The following is a 5,751-nucleotide window of genomic DNA, read 5'->3' on the forward strand; positions in this document are numbered from 1 at the left end:
CACCCTGCTCCGTCCGCCACCCAGCCGGAGCCTCTTCCCCGACGACGTCGTCCACAACAACACCTCGACGTCCCTCATCCACCGTACCGCCGGTTCAGCCACCCCGTCCTCCACCTCCAAGGAGCTGCCCCGACGTTCCCCTTGTCTTTCGCGCCACCTCCATTCCCACACCGCCGTCTTCACCTACACCACCGGAAGAGCATCATCATCACCGTTTCCTCGGATGAAGCTGCGACCTAATCGGCGCCACCAAAGAGGTTGTACACTAATCACCGCATTTTCTTCTTGATGCGATCTCACGGTTCTGTCGGCGCTCGGCCCCGAGCCGACACGGCGCGGCTCCATCCACGGCGGCGTCGCCAGCCACTTCCTCCACGGCGTCGCTCCCTCGGCGGCGACGTCCACATCAGTAGGAGCTGCTGCTGCTTTAGCTCTCGCTCGCGCTGCTGCTCGGCTCTTGCTCTCGGTCCCCTGCCTGGTCTGCTCTTGCTCGCGCTGCTGCTCTCGCTCTTGCTCTTGCTTGCGATGTTGCTCCGATTTAGCTACACTTCAGTCGACTGAATCGACTTTTGGGTCAGTCGATTTTCAGGGGGGGCTCGCCGGGGTGAAGGAAGAACCAGGCACAACGGGGAGGGGGCCTCGCCGGAGAGGTACCCCACTATCTATCTTAGGGTTCAGGATGGGGGCGGTGGTCGCCGGTGGTGGCGGGGCATTGGTGGGGCGGTGGTGTGGGGATCACCGGAGAAAAAGCTCGGCACGGGGGGCCTAGAGGGATGGCCGGGGCGGCGGCGGACCGGCGGTGGGGAGGTTTTTCGGGGCGGGCGGGGCGGCGCACCGTCGGCCACGGGCGGCGGGGGGCTGCTGTTTGGCCGGTGGTGGCTGGCGGCTCAGGGGGTGGAGGTTGAAGATGAACCGCAGGCCCTTGATTTCGTATCCAACGGCTGCAAAATCGACTGACCAGAGATGAAAAAGTCAGTCGACCGACGTGTAGCCTCACCTTGCTAGTGCATTCAGTTTCGATGGCAAAATTCAGTTTCGACAGCAAAATTCAGTTTCGACAGTTAAGTTCAGTTTCGACAGTTAAGTTCTGTTTCGACAGTTAAGTTCAGAGATGAGCGGCTGATGTATTTTACATCTAGCACTTTGTGGTTATGTATTTTACGTCATGTATTGGAGATGCTATTAGAATTCCACTCAGGCTAACGTTGTTCATTGTTTCTCTTGTCCTGCTTCAGCCTCGGCGTCGTACAACTCACCGGAGCTGCTCCAACGATGAAACCCTCCATCACAGCGGAGCAGTAGCTCGGGCTCCATCTCCAGACGCCTAAGATCTTCTTCCCCTCCTCCGACAGCAAAGGCAGCCAGAGCATCCTCACCGGCCAACCCAATCACGCTGAGATCGACATGGCTTCGCCAAAGAGGTTGTACACTTGTTGCATCTCTTTTTTACTCTACAAATTATATATATTGTCCACTGAGCACACGGATTTGTTCCTTTAGTGTCTCCTTGAAAGAATAAACGTAGGAATTTTAATTTTCACTTGTCCTCCTTTTCAAATTCCTATTCATGAAGCACAAGACTAAGAGATAGTAGCATAATAGCATTATAACCGTACATTTTCTTGTGGTTTGACTTAATCTCACCATGCTTCTTTGCATCCTGTGATCTTCCAATTGTTGTGAATCAAACACCCAGATTGGCAGAAATTCTGTGTTTTTAAATTCTCTGTTTTGCACGTGCATTCCTATCCTATTCCTGTCTATTTCCTATCCCTGCATTGTTGGAATCCTCCAATTCAAACGAGCCCTTACAGAATTACTTCTCTTACAGATAGTTGTCAAAGAAAACCTTGCGTGGTTTGTCCCGCTCCTGCTGCGCCGTCGTCCACCCCAGCTCAGCTGCTCCAATGACAGAAGGGTCCAGCACAGCAGGGATCCGGCCTCCAGACTGTCTTTCGCCGCCTCAGATCTTCTTCCCCGCCGCTGGCAGCCATGAAAACTGCATTACCATCATCAACCGAGCAGATGACCTCGAGGACTACACGGGTCCACAAGAGAGGTCGCACTCTTTCGTGTCTGCTTACGTTATGCATCGCTTAATATTACATGCTACTTTATCGTCCTGTTCACCGATTAGACTCCGAGTCAGCTCCAAACTAATGGTCAAACTTGAGTTTTTAAATGGTTGTGGGGTACATAGGGCCGCTACAATAGTATCTATCTACTATCTGGTTAATCTCCGGTGTTTACTATGAGTTTCATGTTGGGTGGGAAACAAACAGTAAAGAAGCCATTATCTGTATTTTTTAACTGAAGCCATTATCTGCCTGCTATTATTGGTTTTGGGTCTATCCACAGGTTGCTACCATCACTCTGGACTTCTGCATGCACTCCTTACATAATCTCACTATGTTTTATTCCTATGCATGACATTTATTGTAAACAATGGAACTGAACATGTAGAGCAAAAGAGACGAGCCTTGCATGGCAATAAAATTTCATGCAGACGTCGCTCCATGGTAGGCGCAAAGGCAGCCCCCCTCCATGCATTTCGGATTGTAATCGAGAGGAAGATATCTGTTCTGAGGGGGATTCAGAAGGAGAAGACAACTCCGATTTACCCCCTGAGGTCTTCGCTCTAACTTGGCATGCTGATGTTGGTTATATCATGCATATGGTGTCTTGCATTGCTTACTTTATACATCAAATATGTCATCTGCTTAGTTTAGACATCCTTTGTGCGAATGCCATCTGTTTAGTTTATTCATCATGTATGTGAATTATGCAACGCCATCTTGTTTAGCCAGGCATCATATATGTGAATTTTGCAATGCCATCCTGCTTAGCCAGTCATCTTATATGTAAATTATATTAGGCCATCCTTTTTTTCGTTACATATTACATTTGTCAACAATGTTAGTACATTCAACTGCTCTTCGTGTGCATCAGCCATTTGACACGGTGATGGCAAATTCTGGAGTGAAACCAAGGTCTTCAGAGCAGACTATGCTATCTGACGAAGCGCATATCTCGCTGGTTACGGATAGCTCCTCAGAGGAGGATTCAGAGACAGATGACTAGTCCTATTCCCCCCCGAGGTGTATGCTCTAACTTGGCAGGGTTATGTTGCTCATATCGTGCGTATGGTGTCTCGCATTGCTATGTCATTTGATTAGTTTAGACATGCTTTGTGTGAATGCCACCTGTTCAGTGTCTAATTACCATATATGTGAATTATGCATTGCCATCTTGTTGCAAGACATTATATATGTGAATTATACAATGCTATCTTGTTGCAAAGGCATTATATATGTGAATTATGCAATGCCATGCTGTCAAGCCAATCATCATGTATGTGAATTATATCATGCTATCATTTTTTTGTATTACGTGTTCCATTTGTCGACAACGTTTGTATATTCAACTACTTTTCCTGTGCATCAGCCGTTTGAAGCGGTGATGGAAGTATCTGGAGTGAAAACAAGGTATTCAGAGCAGACAATGCTACCTGCTGAAGCAGACATCTTGCTGGTTACAGAGAGCTCCTCAGAGGAGGATTCAGAGACTGATGACCAGTCCTATTTCCCCCCTGAGGTCTATGCTCAAACTTGGCAGGGTTATATTACCCATGTCATGCATGTTGTCTTGCATTGCTTAGTTTTTACATCATATATGGATTGCCATCTGCTTACTTGCTTACTATATAAATCATATATTTGAATTATATCATGCCATCATGTTTACATAGTACATACACATCATCTATCTGAATTATGGCATGGCAACCCATTTAATAAAGACATCATATAGTTATATCATCTCATCCTGTTTAGTGTTTACAGTCATCAATATTTTGAGTTATGGCATTCTATCCATGAATGTATGTGAATTATGGCATGCCAACCTATTTAATAAACACATTATATAGTTATGTCATGTCATCCTGTTTACATAGTCTCATATTTTGAACTATGTCTTTCCATCTTTTTTAGTTAGCCATCATAATATGAAATTGTGTCATGCTATCCTGTTTAGTTAGCCATCATATATGTGAAATTGTGTCATGCTATCCTGTTTGGTTAGACAACATAAATATGAATTATTTCATGCCCTCTTTTATTCCCCACTATCCATTGCACCTGTCTATCATACAATGTCTATACTTTCAATTACTTTTCTTGTTTATCAGCCATTTGAATTGGAGAGCGTGATGGCAGTATCTAAGGGAGTAACAACACGGTCTTCAGAAAAGATAGTGCAACCAGTTGATGCAGATAGAACCACGGTTGTACTTGCCCAAGGACCAGATCCACCACACATAACCCAGACTCTCGCAGATTGTACCCCTACTCAGTTGGACAGAGAACCATCTACACCCCTTCTAACCCAACCCCGGCAGATAGTAACCCAGTTCCAGTTGACACAGCACCATCTCCACCACAGAGCACCCAAACACGAGCAGTTAGTAAGGGAGCTGCAGTGCCCAAAGCACGAGGACCACCACTCCGAATCCCAACTCAACGCTTACAGGAGAAGAAGATTTGTTCTCAGGTCAGGTTCTGTAGCTATGGTTCATACTCCTTTGCTCTTGCATTACTGTATTTACTCATACCAACTATTTTCAAATTTGAAGGATGGAATTGAAACTCCAATGGCGCAACAGGTATGTTTTAAACCTGTTTCTTTAACTGGTTTGCTGTTGTAACCTGCTCTATGTTGATTTTAGTTTCAATTGAATAAACAGTTATGTTCTCATGTCATGCACATTACAAGTGTTGTTATTGCTCTATAGTTACCCACACTTATATTCTGTTTATTCTGCTTTGTCTTGAACAAATATTATTTGAACTGTGTCTCTATCTTGATTTGGCAACAAAAACTAGAATGATATAGACCATAAAGTGACCATGGTACATAGATATATGTTTGTTTCATGCTGTTATCCTGTCCACTTTACTACTGAACTCATTTACCAAAATGAGTTTCATATACAACATGGTAAACATTGATGTGTCTGCTTGTTTCTCTTTTAGAATGCGGACAAAATATTGGAGAACAGTACCGCGTTATCCAATGGTAAAGGAAGTAATGTAGATAAGGTTCAAGATAGTGAGACATCCCTGTTGGTCTCCAAGAAAGCTGATAAAAACTATCTTGACGACAGTGAGGGAACCCAAAAGTCCTGTCTTGATGTAGTGTTCGAGTTACTGGCCACTACTGCTGGCACAAGCTCTTCGAACTCGCTGCCTGAATCAGTTCGTCTTCTTGAGTCTGAACTTCAAGTTGAAATACATCGACCAGATGTGCTGCGACAGGAAGCTGAAGGACTGAGGAAGTCCCTGCAGAATTCAGATGCATATTTTCTGGTGCAACAACAAGCGCTGGAGGATTTAAGCGCCAAACAAGAGAAAGTTAATAAGCTTGCTAAGCATCTTGCCAGCATTATGGGTACCCAGGATATTGTTTCTTGAGATCTTCTGAAGTGGTTTCAGTTCTGGATTTGTTTTGCTGCGGCGTTTATTTGCGCTGGTCGCCAACTTTGACAACCAGTGTATATGATATGCTGCTTTGTTCCCTATATTTGCACTGGTGGCGAACTTTGATGCCCAGTGGATGTAATATGTGTAATAGCCGTGATAGCCTAGCGTTAGTTGCTTGCTTATTTATTTCCTTGTTGTCTTGTTTATTTGTTTGCTTGTAGTCATTGCAGTTCTTTTTCCGCGGTTAGCTAGTGGCTGCGATAACCCATTT

Source organism: Aegilops tauschii, chromosome 3 (genome assembly GCF_002575655.3).
Source record: "Aegilops tauschii subsp. strangulata cultivar AL8/78 chromosome 3, Aet v6.0, whole genome shotgun sequence".
NCBI lineage: Eukaryota > Viridiplantae > Streptophyta > Magnoliopsida > Poales > Poaceae > Aegilops > Aegilops tauschii.